The following is a 15,594-nucleotide window of genomic DNA, read 5'->3' on the forward strand; positions in this document are numbered from 1 at the left end:
CCCCCCCCCTCCAGTGCACAAATTTTTGTGCACCGGGCCTCTAGTAGGAGATAAAAGTACTTTGGGTTGGGGTAGAAGATAAATAAATACTCATTTCTGTAACTTAAATTTCTCAACAAAAGATGAGAGAAGGAACTCAAATCCACTCATGATGGGGAAAAGTTGCTTTCCTATTTACTGGAAAAAGTTATCTTAACAGGGAGGTAGGATGTGGACCATCCTCTCTCCCCCACAACAGTGACACCTTAGCTCTAAACATCACATGTCATTGAAAGCTCCTTTCTCATTTTCCAACCAAATATTACCAGAATGGATTCTAAAGAATATGCATAAAGAGATGATTATCTTTTTCAAAGAGAAAAACAGGAAGGTACAAATTTCAAGGTTCAATACTATGAAAACAAAGTTTAAGGAAATTGGCACCAGAACTGAACTTTTAGCATTCATTTGTTGGTTTGAACTCTGTATCCAGTATTCCAGAAGTCAATTTTTCCCCTGTTCTCCCAAATAGCTTTCTGACAAACATTTTAATATTAACTACTATTACAAGTTATTTCCCAGCTTTCACTAGTTACAGCTAGAATTTAAAGGATTTGACATGCCACAATAAATATACTGTTGTGCTACTATAAATACTGCTCTTCTGAAAACGCTTGTGTAATATTATACAAACTAATCTACATACATAAAAGCCTAAGCGACCTTTACAACCGGTTCTTATGATGATGCACTGACCACCAGGGGGCAGACACTCAATGCAGGAGCTGCCCCCTGGTGGTCAGTATGCTCCTACAGCTAATTTCCCACAGCCAGCCAATTTCCTGCAGTCCCTCCCCCACAGCCAGCTGGCCCCGATCATCCCCGATCACCAGCCAGCCCGAGGGACCCAACCCATGCACGAATTCGTGCACCAGGCCTCTAGTGATATATAAAGTTGAATTTCTTGGCTCCCAAAAAACTCTTGTTTCTGACCATCTCTCAATACCAATGAATTCTCAAAATGTAAGACTCTGGTGGCCACCATCCCCAACCTTCCAGAAAACCTTTCTCATATCATTTCTGAACAATGAAGAACTAACACCCTGACCTGCGTGGTGGCTTAGTTGGTCCCATGCACCAAAAGGTCACCAGTTCAATTCCCAGTCAGGGCACATGCCAGGATTGCAGGCTCTACTGGTGCTAGCAGGAGGCAACTGATCAATGTTTCTCTCTTACATTAATGTTTCTCTCTCCCTCTCTCTCTAAAAATTAATAAAAACATTTTTTAAAAAGTTATCAATACTAATTAGTTACTGAGTAACATGTATGCACACTTTAGAAACAAATGCATGTGTTTTTATTAAAAGGAGTAACAAGCCTAGCTGGTTTGGCTCAATGGGTAGAGCATCGGCCTGCGGACTGAATGGTCCTGGGTTCAATTCTGGTCAAGGGCACATGCCCAGGTTGCGGGCTTGATCCCCTGTAGGGGGCGTGCAAGCGGCAGCCAATCAGTGATTCTCATCATTGATGTTTCTATCTCTCTCTACCTCCCCCTTCCTCTCTGAAATCAATAAAAATATATTTTTTTTTCAAAAATATATTTTATTGATTTTTTTACAGAGAGGAAGGGAGAGGGATAGAGAGTTAGAAACGTCGCGATGATAGAGAAGCATCGATTAGCTGCCTCCTGCACACTCCCTACTGGGGATGTGCCCGCAACCAACGTTCATGCCCTTGACCGGAATCGAACCTGGGACCCTTTAGTCCACAGTCCGACGCTCTATCCAGTGAGCCAACCCAGCTAGGGCTATATTTTAAAATAAATGAAGTAAAAAAAAAACAACAGTTATTGAGATTGTATTAAAAACCAGAAAAAAAAAAATCAAAGAGAGAATCATTTACACCAAGAGCTCTAAATACTGGGGGTAGGAAAGGTGGCACAAATTACCACTTACCCATTAGGAAACAAATAGGATTATGAAAGCAGGAGCCAATTCTACACTCCAAAAAAATAAAATTGGGTCTGCAGACTTTCATCTTACTATTTATTCTATCTCAAAACTACCTCCTCTACTTTGACTGAATCTGAAAAGGAACTGAATAAAAATATTGTTCCAAAGAAAGCAAAATACCCCGCACACCTTTTTGTTCTCACAGGTAAACAAATTGAAATCCAGGAAATTTAGATGGATTGCCCAATTAGGCAAAGAATTCTTACACAGGACACCAAAAGTACCATACACACACACATACAAAATTTGAGAAATTAAGCCTTGTCAAAATTAGGAACTTCTACTCTTCAAAAGATGTTAAGAAAATGAAAAGACAAGCAAAAGGCTGGGAAAATATATTTGTAAGACACATATCCGATAAAGGATTTATATCCTGAATTCACACACACAAAAATACTCTTACAACTTGATAATAATAAGGCAAACAACCCAATCAAAATGGACTGATCTAGGTCAGAACAGAAGATATGGCTAAAAAACTGAGATCTCTAGCCTTGCTTGGTGTTAATTTCATTATTTAAAACCATGATTCCATAAAGGAACCAAAAAAAGGTAAAAGTGAAACAAACAAAAAACACATGTCATTGCTGTACTTGAACTTACTCAGTTTAGTCCTTTTCAAAATTATTAAAGTACTAGAGGCCCAGTGCATGAATTCATGCACCAGCGGGGACCCTCAGCCTGGCCTGTGGGATCGGGCCAAACCCGGCTCTCCGACACCACCCGAGGGGTCCTGGATTGTGAGAGGGCGCAGGCCAAGCCAAAGAACCCCACTGGTGCACGATCGGGGCCAGGGAGGGGCGCGGGAGGTTGGCCAGCCGGAGAGGGACCACAGGAGAGCTCCAGTGCATGTCCAGCCCATCTCGCTCAGTCCCGATTGGCCGGACCCCACCAGCAAGCTAACCTACTGGTCAGAGCGTCTGGCCCCTGGTGGTCAGTGTACATCATATTGAGAGGTTGAGCGGTCTTAGCATATCATTAGCATATTTCGCTTTGATTGGTTGAACAGCCGATCGAACACAGCATATTAGGCTTTTATTATATAGGATGTTGAGCTTAGGATCACTCCAACTCTCTCTTAGTAAAAACAAAAAACCCACCCTAACCAGTTTGGCTCAGTGGATAGAGCATTGGCCTGCAGACTCAAGGGTCCCAGGTTCTTTTTCTGGTCAAGGGCATGTACCTTGGTTGCGGGCACATCCCCAGTAGGGGGTGTGCAGGAGGCAGCTGATTAATGTTTCTCTCTCATCTATGTTTCTAACTATCCCTCTCCCTTCCTCTCTGTAAAAAATCAATAAAATATTTTTTTTAAAAAAACACAAAACCCTAACAAATACCAGTCTCAAAATTTCAAATCATCACACATTAAATCATGTTAAGAAGTGAATCACTGAAATGAATGAAACAGATTTTCTTTTCCTTAGAATGACAAAAGGTAACCCTTATTTGAATACCTCAGGCTGACTTGTATTTTCTTAGAGAAACAGTAACAACAGCAAGTCCTAAGAGAAGAATCAAATTTCTTCAATAAGATCTTATATTTTCCTTCTCTAAAGTAAAATTTAAGTAACACAGGGACTCTTCCTGGACTAAGAGCTCAATCCTTTATAAATGTTTACCCCATCAAGTAAATGGTTAAGAGAAGAATAGAAAAATCCAAAACTGAAGAAAAATGTAATGAAGGTTCTGCCCCCCAAGAGGGAGGTGACCGGCGGTGGCCATCGCCCTGCCCACTGATCGCCCCACAGATCGGCCCTGATCATCAGCCAGGCCTAGGGACCCCACCCTATATAATGGGAACAGTCTCTTAGTATTAAAAATTAACACCTGGCAAGGCTACTCTAACAATGAAAAAACAGGATGATGCAGCGATGACAAGCATGGACTCTGGCTTGCACATTTTGTGGTCAGCCTTGATTCTGACACTTAAAACTGTGTGACAAAGACAGTTACTTAACTTCTCTCTGCTTCAGTTTTTCCACCCATAAAATGGGGAAAATGGTTCTACTGCCTCAGAAGGATCATGTTATGTACTACTTTTTATAATTCAGGGCAAAAAAACGTAGCTGCCCATACAACAGCAAAATGCCTTTCACCTGTATGAAAAGGATGGTCACTGCCCTAACCGGTTTGGCTCAGTGGATAGAGCGTCGGCCTGTGGACTGAAGGGTCCCAGGTTCGATTCTGGTCAAGGGCATGTACCTTGGTTGTGGGCACATCCCTAGTAGGGGGTGTGCAGGAAGCAGCTGATTGATGTTTCTTCTCATCGATGTTTCTGACTCTCTATCCCTCTCCCTTCCTCTCTGTAAAAAATCAATAAAATATATTTTTTTTTAAAAAAGAAAAGTATGGTCACTGGTGCATACAGTGTCCCAGATTACGAGAGGGATCCCCGCGGGGATCAGGCCTAAACCGGCAGTCGGACACGAGGGTTCAGGCCAGACTGAGGGACACCCCCCGCCCCCCAAGAACAATTTCGTGCAGCGGGCCTCTAGTAAAGGAATAAGAAAGTATAAAACCTCAAGGGCAAAGACAAAGGGGGAATATGACCGCAGATAAATGTCAGCAACATTCTGAACAATGAAAAGCAGTAGTAGTTACATTCTGTACATTTCAATATACATAGAATCTATAATAATAAAAGCATCTATAATAATAAAAGCATAAGATGATAATTAGACCAGACGTCCTTCCGGACGACCTTCCAGACAAAGCCGGGGCTGCGAGGGAAGCCCGGGTCCCTGGTACCAGAGGGAAGCCGGTGATGGCAGTCGAATGAAGAAAGGCCTACTCTTGCACAAATTTCGTTAATCGGGCCTCTAGTATAGTTTATAATTAAGACCTATAGTAAATATCTTTCCTCCAAAAATTTCAAGAAAAAAAGATAATCTAGGATTTCCCTTTGTCTACTGACATTCCACAGAAGCAAATGCAGCTAATCCCTCTCCCATGTTTTTTTCCTTCCCACTTCTAAAGCAGATCTATAGTTAAAATAGAGGCCGGATGCACGAAATTCATACAAGGGGCTCGGCCCCTGCCACTGCCACGGCCGGGGGCCTCTGCCTCTGCCTGCCTCGGCCCCCACCGCCACTGCGGCCACCTCCTCAGCCCCCACCGCCACTGCGGCCACCTCCTTTGCCCCCGCCGCCGCTGTGGCTACCTCCTCTGCCTCAGCCCCCGCCTTCCACGGCAGCCACCTCAGCCCTCACAGCTCTGGCTTCCTCTGGAAGGTCGTCTAGTCTAATTAGCATATTACGCTTTTATTATTATAGATGAACCACTTAAAAATCCCTTTTAATATTCAGGACATAGGTGCTGCTTCAAAAAACAAACAAACAATCCCTTCTCCATTAAATGAGTTTTAGATCAATTTGACCCTACTGATATATCTCTATGATGGGGACAACTTAGTATACTTTTCAGAGGCTCAGTTTCAGTACTCTTATTCATCAATGATGAAAATGTTACTAATCTCAAGTATTCTTAATACTCAGGCTATCTCTACTTTATTTACTTACTAAAAAGACTACTTACTACACTACTACATTTTTCATCTTAGCCAAAAAATAAGGAATGACTTCCATGTCTATGTCAAGAAGATTTTCATTAGAAAGTATAAACGGATCAAAAAGCCTGGTCAAAATAAAATCCTACAAATCCCTTTCTCAGGTTATACAGAATAAACACATTCCACCTTTCTACAATGTTCATCAGTTTCTTTAAACATTCTGAATCATAAATTAAGTATTGTGTCAAGTTTCTGCAGCAAAATTCTACAATTTTCCCATGACCAAACCATTTCTCAGTGTTTCCAAACCTTGGTAGATACAAAAATTCCATGTATAAAATAACATCTAATGCCCAGCAGGTGTGGCTCTGTGGTTGAGCATCAACCTATGAACCAGGAGGTTATGGTTTGATTCCAGGCAGGGGGGCTGTGGGCTCAATTCCCAGTAGGGGGCATGCAGGAGGCAGCTGATCAATGAATCTCTCTCATCATTGATGTTTCTATCTCTCTCTCCTCCTCCCTTTCTCTCTGAAATCAATGAAAATATATTTAAATAAATACATAAATAAACTAATGCTTAATGAAACTTATCAGAGGTTAACTGAAATCACCAAAAACCAAAACTAGAAATGTAATAAGCAGTTGAACTACTTTGATACTTTCTTGTTCTTTTCTTATTTCCTTTTTTTACATTTTTATTGATTTCAGAGAGGAAGGGAGCAGGAGAGAGAGAGAGAGAAACATTGATCAGCTGCCTCCTACATGCCCCCTACTGGGGATCGAGCCCACAACCCAGGCATATGCCCTTGACCGAAATTGAACCCAGGACCCTTCAGTTCACAGATCGACGCTCAATCCACTAAGCCAAACCAGCTAGGGCATTTTCTCTTTTTAACAAGATTAATAATAATAGCTATCATTTTATTCATGATATTTTAATGTGCAGTCTCATGACAACCATGGGAAGTAGATATTATGCCCATTTTTCAGAGAAAAAGAAATAGGAGCTCAGAGTACCTATGTTTATACTACATTTCTAGAGCTGGCAACCCAAATCCTATGCTTTAAATCATCACATTATTCCATTTTTCAAAAGCATAACCTTTTCAAATCCTAGTATTAAAAAAACAAAACAAATCCTAAGTAGTTTCATATTTGTAGATGAAAACTGCTATGTACCTAATTCATCTGAACACTTTATAAAATTGTTTGTCTAAAAGAGATTGGCAGCATTAATATTTAGTTATATTGCTAATTAACCTTCAACTATTTGCATAGCACATAAGAACTTCCTTTCTTTCTGTTCTACTTGTGCAAACTGAGAAATCATAAGACTATGTATGCGATCCATCATTAAGGAGTGTGCTGACACTGAGAGTAATGAAGCAAGATCCACAACATGAAAAAAGAGGGATAGCCTATACACACAGTATAATCCTCACATACCCCAGTTTTTACAAAATGAATAGGGAAAAAGCTTTCAAAATTGGTCCTCTTTATCTATTGCAGGGTCCCACTGTCACAGACAGGGTGACCCAAATAAAAGATTTTGTCTCGCCGAAACCGGTTTGGCTCAGTGGATAGAGCGTCGGCCTGCGGACTGAGAGGTCCCAGGTTCGATTCGATCAAGGGCATGTACCTGGGTTGCGGGCACATCCCCAGTAGGAGATGTGCAGGAGGCAGCTGATCGATGTTTCTCTCTCATCGATGTTTCTAACTCTCTATCTCTCTCCCTTCCTCTCTGTAAAAAATCAATAAAATATATTTAAAAAAAAAAAAGATTTTGTCTCTTATACAAACATTTGTCCCTTTCTTTCCATTCCTATTACCACTTCTAGCCTGGTCTCCCTGCCTCCAGACCAGACCCCACCAACTCTAGTAAACACTGTAAACATCAATATTATGAAATAATCTCCATAAAATACCATCTGATTTTGTCAGCCAACAGGACTTAAGGCTATCCCACAATAAGGCTGGTCTCTTAATTTTTCAAAACTTTCTCTTATTACCAGGCCCACACTAAACCTCTTCAAACTAATATAAACTCCAAATAATCTTTTCACTGCACTCCCACCATCAAGTCCATTCCTGCCTCTGCATCTCTGCCCATTCTGAATCCCAGTCTTAAATAGCTTCCCTTTTCCTCTCTATCTTAATAATTATTCCACATAACCCTCATTCAGCCCTAGACTACTTTGAGGTATTGCTTAAATCTTTATGTGGGTTAGGACTTTCTTCCCAGAGGGCAGGGAACATGAGTTATGCTGCAAAACGTCAAGCTCCAGATCAGAGGTTGCAAAGAGGTAACCCACAGGACAAATTCAGCCCACAGTGGTGATTTGTTTGGCCCACAGTGTTTATATTATGAATTCATAAGTTGCCAACATTTAAAAATAAAGATTTCTCACAAAATCTGGATTTCCAGCCCTAGCCAGTTTGGTTCAGTGGACAGAAAGTAGGCCCGCAGACTGAAGGGTCCCAGGTTAAATTCCAGTCAAGGGAATGTACCTCAGTACCTTGGTCACAACTTCCCCTTGCCCTGGTCAGGGTGCATGCAGGAGGCAACCAACTGATGTGAGACACATCAATGTTTCTCTCTGTCCCTCCCTCCCCCTTCCATTCTCTCTAAAAATCAATGGGAAAATATCCTCAGGTGAGGATTAACCTAAATAAATAAATAAATAAATAATATATATATATCTTTTTTTAAAATCTGGATTTCCAGTTTCTCTTTAGAAAAAAGTTAAGATGTTCAGACCACATCTGGTCTACAATTCCCACTAGGATCAATAGTGAACCAAGCACTGAATTATATATATATATTTTTGAATTATATATTTTTAAATTATTAAAATGGTAAATTTTACCTCAATTTAAAAACAAATAAGTTAAGCAACTTAGTCAAAGTCATATTGCCAAAATTCAAAATCAGACAATCTAATTCTAGTACACACTGTTAACCCCTAAAATACGATTCCTTTATGGACTAGCATCCTTTCTTCTGTGACCAACTAAACTGATTCTCTAAAACAAAGGATCAAAGGACTAAATTCTAGAGTCTACTCTGTCTTTGCACAAATAACTAAGAAGCAAACCAAAGTTCACCTAAATGATTTTTTTCCTGGTCTAAAAAAAAAAAAGCCCTGCAATTGACAGAGAAAGGGCTGTGGAATCTAATAAAATGTATTTTCTCAGAAAGCAAGTATGCTATTAGACATTTCTGGAGTGAGGTAAGTTCCATGCAGATAAATTCTTAGTTTAAAACTTTAAACTGATGATACAGTACAAAACTTCTCTTTCCTGGGGTAGAGAGTCTATCAGGGTTATCAGTTTGCACACATGAAAAAAAATTGCAAGTTTCTTAAGTGCAGGGAATGCTTTTTCATCATGATTCCCTGTAATGCCTAGCACAGAGCAACACTTAACATATATTCAATTATGTTTGAACCAAAAAATCCAAAGTTAATTATCTTAAGTTGCAATTTAATGCAATCCTTATTATAACATCTTGCTTTTTACAATAATTACTGGTGAACAAGTTTGTTTCCCTGACAAGAACACAAAATCCTTGAAGCAGAGGTTGTTTTTTGTTGTTGTTTTTGTTTTTTTAATGTTTTGATTGATTATAGAGAGAAAGGGAGAGAGAGGGATTGAAAGATAGAAACATTGATCAGAGAGAAACATCATCAATTGGCTGCCCTCTGTAAACCTCCTACTAGGGATCATCAAGCCCACAATCCAGGCCACACCAGGAATTGAACCAGTGACCTCTTGGTTTTTGGTTCATGGGTCAAGGCAGGGGTTTTATATTAAGTGTCCCTTGGGGTCTACCACAATAGGAGCTCAATAAATGCTGGCTGAACATTACAAACTTAACGTTCCTATACCTAGGCTTCCTACAAAGTCTCTCTTTTTAATGTTTAAAGTAGAACTTAAAATGGCCTCTCAATTATAAAGCACTGGATATTATGAAGTGCTATTATATTTCTGAAACAGTCCTGTATTGTGATACAAACAAAGCCCTGAAAAATTAGTAAGCCAGTGCATGAAGTACTAAGTATAATCAAAGCGTGAGCTAGCTAGAAGGAATCTGAGCGATCATGTTCAATACTTTCAATACACAAGTGAGGAAACAGAGACCCAGAGAGATTTAAGTGAATTGCCCAAGATCACAGAATTTAAGTAACAAGCAATCCAAGGCTAGAACCAGGTCTTCTGAATATTGGCCCAGTTTTCTTTCCACAAAGAAATACTTTATGAGTTCAGGATGAAGTGGATACTTTTAGAAATATTTTTTAAAATTCTGGTATGGAGAATCTTTCCCAGAACATATTTTTGTGTTTGTTTTTAATTTATCTTTATTGTTGAAAGTATTACAGATGTCCCCTTTTTCTCTCCATTGACCCCCTCCTCCCTACCCTCGCCTCCCCCCCAATAACATGTTTTTGTAAAGTATTACATCAACATTAGATAAATGAAAGCTGCCTTGTTCCTATACTGCAGGTAACACCATCTCCTTTCCCCCCATTTTTGCTCTACATATGTATTTTTCATTTCCATGTCTTTCTTTTTCATTGTCAGATCCTAAGAATTCTTCCTTTTATCATCTCGTTTATCTACTTTCCTCTTACTTATTCCTTTTCCTTGTATCTCACACAATGCACCCTACCATCTCCTTTTTTTCTCTCCATAATTATAAAAAGGAACAGATTAAGTACACATTTGATTATAGCACTGACCTGGGACACCATAATAAGCAAATCACAGTACTTGATCTCTCAGAATTTATAGGGTAATTAGTTAACAAAAAATAAAATAAACACAAAGGGTCACATAGATGAGTGAATAATAAACACTGATGTTTACAGTGGAGACAAGAGTCTAAGTATGGATGGAACATTTATGCGAAGGGAACTAGTAATGACAATGACAACAAGTAGTAGCAAGGTAAAGGTTAGGCAAATACAAGGGACCACTTCCTTCCTACTCAGCTTTCTCACCAACCAACTCATCTGCTTTACTTCACTCACTCAGTATTTTCTTATCGCTTTATCTTTTTCTATGCTTTACTTTTTATTTTAATCCAATAATCTTCCTTTTCTATCTTCTGATCTTTTAAAGTAAATCTATCCTATCCTCATGTTTTCCTTTTTAATATTGCCAACTTCTTCTACCTTGTAGATCTAGATAATGTCTTAAGTTATAAACTCATTTTTTTTCTAAAGATTTAATGTATTATTTTATTTGATCCTCACAACAATGCCAGGGAGGCAGGTAAGAAGCAATAAATCTTTTTTACAGATATAAACTGAGTCCCAGCAAGATTAAATAATTTGTGAAGTCACAGTTTGTCAGTGGAAAAATCAAGTAAGAACTCAGACCTTGCCCTGGCTGGTTTGGCGCAGTGGATAGAGCGTCGAACTGCACACCTTGGTTGCAGGCTCCTCCCCAGCCCGGGCCCTAGTCGGTTGCAGGCTCCTCCCCAGCCCGGCCCTAGTCGGCGCATGTGAGAGGCAACCAATCGATGTGTTTCTCTCACATCAATGTTTCTGTCTGCCTCTTCCTTCCACTCCCTCTAAAAATCAATGGAAAAATATCCTCGGGTGAGGCTTGAAAAAAAAAACCACCCAGACCTCTTCTTTCCAAGTCCTCCATTCTTTTCCCACTGCACCATGTTGCCTTCCTTTTAATTCTTACACTTTTTTACCATATACATGCACATGCCTAGACAAGTATAACCATTTACAAAGCAGCACAAAAGGGCAAAGTGTGTATGTATCTAAGGAAGCTAGAAAAACAGAAAAGTCAGAGGACCCATATTAAGAGCACAGTGTAGCTCACATGATAATTCTCATAGAGAAGGCTTTGAGTTTCCAGATCTAGGTAGAAACTAACTGATGTAGGCAGCATCAATAGTGCTCTCTCTCCATACCTCCCACAGCAGTTACATGACCAAGGTTCACCCTCTGCACCATTCCTGTGCCACAACCTCTCTCACAGGCATGCCACCATACCTGAAGTTCTCACCGTTCAAGTCAGGAGTCAATTCCTTGGGTTAAGGCGTTGTCTCCAGAATGCCACTGTTAAATGCATGTTACCTGAGAGGGGAAGAAGGGCCCATTAACACATTGCTTCTATGGTTAAATGCATCAAATTAGCAATGACCTTGGGAATCAGACAGTACAAGATATTTTTAAGTTTCATTGGATAGAGAAATTTTTTTTTTTGTTTTTTAAATGTTTTACTGATTTTGAGAGGGAGAAAAAGGAAAAAGGGATAGAGAGATAGAAACATCAATGAAAGAGAAACATCGTCTATCGACTGCCTCCTGCATGTCCCCTACTGGGGATCGAGCCAATAATCAGGGCATTGGTCCTGATCAGGAATCAAACTGGTGATCGCTTAGTTGATGGGTTGATGCTCAAGCACTGAGCCACACTGGCCAGGCTGGATAGAGAATTGTTGATGGGGCAAGCAGGATAAGAAGGTGAGTAGCTGAAAATGCCTCATACATAGTATGGGATAATGCCCCCCTATGTACAATAGCTACATGGCAAAATGAGAATAGCCATATAAACACATACTCTACCTACTGGAGTCATTATAAGGACAGTCCCTGCAATTTGAAGATTCCTAGGGATAGAAAAAGAAAACACTCCAAGGATCTTTCCAGTTCTGAAAAGAAGCAAAAGAGCTGAGCTGGCAGCAGTTTTCCAAGGACAGTGCACTGCTAGACTGAAGAAAGATAGAGGCAGGAACAGCTTCTGGTTAACTACGTACTTCTAGTTATGAAGCTTGTATCCAGCATTTTTAGCTGAGGGCCAACCTCCCAGCCAGGGAATACTGCAATTCAATTCCACACGCCCCCCCCCCTTGCTAATTTATATCGACTCAAAGCCAGTATCATTTACAGCCACAAAAATCAACATGTCTTTACTGAGCGCTTATTATGAGCCCAGAATTTGGCTAGGTGCTATAAATACAGAAAAAAACACACAAAACTTTATACACTTTTGCCTTAACTCATATAAAGGAAACCAATCCCCAAAACCCAAAATTGAGAGAGATGAGAAACAAGAAAGGAAGTAACAACCCAAAACAACAACAACAGGTAACTATTTCTTATCAGTACAGACACAAACTTCTTAAGCCAGAATGAAAACAAAACTTACTTCTAGGCCAGAGTTCCTTGTTAAACTCTTGCCTAAACAGTCAAGAGGCACAGATTAGAAAACCCTTTTTTTTTCCTTTTGGCCTAATACTAAAAGCTCTTTAGCAGCACACATCCATCTTGGTACATTTTGGAGAACAACCGATTAAGAGCTACAAAACTTGGTTATAGTCCTAACTCTTAACTAGTTTTATTTAGGTAAATAATTTAACCTGCTTAGGACTTTCTTCAAAAACAAACAGAAAACGAAGAGAATGAACTAAGAATAGTATATACTTGTCACATATACCTCTCACTGGAGAACTAATGTCTACAGGAGGCATCACCAATCAATCATAACTCACTTTCCCAGAGAACATATAAGACCAAAATCCTTTTCAACACATTGCTTCTAGAAGCTACTTCAAAGTGGAGTTGGCCAATAAACCAAAATATATTTGCCACTGTGGACTAGATAATCTCTGCAATCTCTTCCAACTCTAAATTTTTAATACCAAGTTTATGAGGGTGGAAGAAAAACACTTTCAAGGGGCTTACATCAATAACGTTGACAGTTAGCCCTAGCCGGTTTGGCTCAGTGGATAGAGTGTTGGCCTGCAGACCAGAGGGTCCCGGGTTTGATTCCAGTCAAGAGCACGTACCTTGGCTGCAGGCTCCTCCCTGGCCTGGGCCCTGGTGGGGGCTCATGCAGGAGGCAACCAACTGATGTGTTTCTCTCAGATTGATGTTTCCCTCTCTCTTTCACTCTCCCTAAAAATCAGTGGAAAAATATCCTCGGGTGAGGATCAACAATAAAAATAATAATAATGTTGACAGTTATATATTTCAGTCTAATCTCCCAAGTTCTCCTTCAAATTGAACCCCATCTGGTTCTAATTTTTGAAAGATGCTAATGAACAATCAGTCTGATACTATTAACATATATAGCCTGGCAATATTATTCAGATTTGCTAATGGGTTCTTTTGACAGGAAAGGAGCCCTTTACCCAGACTGGCCCTAAAATATTCTCATCTAAAAGTATGTCAACAATATTGACCTGAAGGACTTAAATCTTAGACATCTGGGCCCCACCCCCAGAGCTTCTAATTCAGCAGATTTGGGATGGGATCCAATAATTTGCATTTCTTCTTTTAAAAAAAATATTATTTTTTATTGATTTCAGAGAGGATGGGGTAGGGAGAGAGAAATAGAAACAACAATGATGAGAGAGAATCATTGATTGGCTGCCTCCTGCACGCCCCCTATTGGAGATAAAACCCAAAACCAGAGCATGTGCCCTGGACCGGAATCCAACCATGACCCCCTGGTAAAGAACGAAGCCCAATCCCTTGATCATCCCCCCACAGCCTCTCTCCAAGGTCAAGCCTTTTCACTTCTCACCTAGACCTCTGCAATAGCCATTCTCCCATTCTTTCACTTATCAGAGCAATCTTTCTAAAGCACATATGACCTCATATCACTTACCTGTTTAAAAATCGATATTTATTGCTAACAATATAAAACAAGTTTTTAAACATTATACTTAGAACTTTTTATAATTGCCTCCTTTTACTTTTCTGGCCTCACATCCCATAATGCTCTCCTTCCCCATCCCACTCTCTGTTCCCTGAACCTTTTTTCTTCCACAATCCTCTGCATTTACACACAGCATTAAGGTCTTTCCTCTGCCTGCCCTCTTCTTCCTTTTCCCCATCCCTTCACACTCCCACTTATTATCCAAGACCCAAATTAGGTACAGGGGCAGGTCCTGCATCTCTGTCTGGCCAACCCTCAAACAGACTGGTCACTTCCTCTCCGAAGTCAAAGCTTTTTGAGCTGTTCTTGGTAGGTCCACAGTATTGTTTGCCTCTGTGGTCCCCAAAACCATCAGAAGTGCCGGGGGCATGTTTTAAAAGTAAATTCTTCAGGTCCAACCCAGAGGTGCTAAATCAATCTCAGGAGATGAGACCCTGGAATTCCTACTTTTAAAAAGTTCCCCTAATTATCCTAATGGTCAAATTTGGAGGCTAGTTTGTCTCTCCCAGTAGGTGTAAAGATTTTTTAAAAAAGAAATGTAGAAATGATTTATACCAGAATACACCGCACAAGTATTCTGCACTTGTATTTTTTATTTCATATCATATTCCTGTTGACTTGCCTCATGCTGATGATGAAGGAATTCCTTTTGGACTCACACCCCCAAAACAAACATTCATTGTTCAAAAAACGTTGAATTTATTTCCACCTTCATATCTAAATCTTAAAAATGAAGTAACTGTACCTTGAGTAAAGCCATGAGTACACACAGTGCTGGCTCTCTCACCAGACCTGCCATGAGAACTTTCTTTCAGCTGAGTAATAAGCCCTTAGCCGATTTCAAGGTGGAAATACACGCTGCCTGGACATACTTCCGTAAGGCTAATTTGCATTAGGAATAATGACGGGGACCCCCCCCCCCAATTAAGTATAATGGTAGGAAGCTGACTCCAGTGCCTCCGGAATTTTCCCACTCTTCCTTCCCCACCCCTCAATCCCCCCCCCCAAAAAAAGTAAACTGAAACTGTAGAATCCTGTCAGAAAATGTAACCAGATTAAGACACAAGATAACCAAGAAAACAAGCCGAGTTGTTCCCGGGGCAGCATGACTGTCGGGTGCCATGCAAGTGCCCCCGTTACATCTCTCATCTCAGGCTCACCCTCGGGACGCAGACCCCGTGTCTCTCTCTCTCTAAATCGCGGCTCGGAACCCAGTCTGAACATTTGAGTCCCTCACCAAGTCATGAACTCATCGTGTTTCGACCCTCAGAATACGCTCACGCCTACTTTTTTTTCTTTTCTCTACCGAAGACAAGGGCACCCTCGGGAGGGAGGACAGTGACAGTTCCACGTCTGCAAAACTTAGCGCCGGCGGGGCCGCGGCAGCAGCGGCACCAAGGAGGCGCCC

General features: G+C 40.5%; 1 protein-coding gene across 4 annotated transcripts in view; it reads right to left on the reverse strand.

The window, feature by feature from the left end:
- Positions 1 to 15,594, reverse strand: part of ITCH (itchy E3 ubiquitin protein ligase) — a 120,405-nt gene that overhangs the window by 104,212 nt on the left and 599 nt on the right. For 2 of the 4 annotated variants that reach the window (XM_014550679.1, XM_014550677.1), the window contains exon 2: positions 11,514 to 11,597. The exons of 1 other annotated variant lie outside the window; for it this stretch is intronic. The gene's annotated coding sequence lies outside the window, so the exon portion shown is untranslated. The remainder of the gene's footprint in view (positions 1 to 11,513; positions 11,598 to 15,594) is intronic. One more of the 4 variants, XM_005879788.2, reaches the window with a different exon arrangement.

Source organism: Myotis brandtii, unplaced genomic scaffold (assembly GCF_000412655.1).
Source record: "Myotis brandtii unplaced genomic scaffold, ASM41265v1 scaffold61, whole genome shotgun sequence".
Taxonomy (NCBI): Eukaryota; Metazoa; Chordata; class Mammalia; order Chiroptera; family Vespertilionidae; genus Myotis; species Myotis brandtii.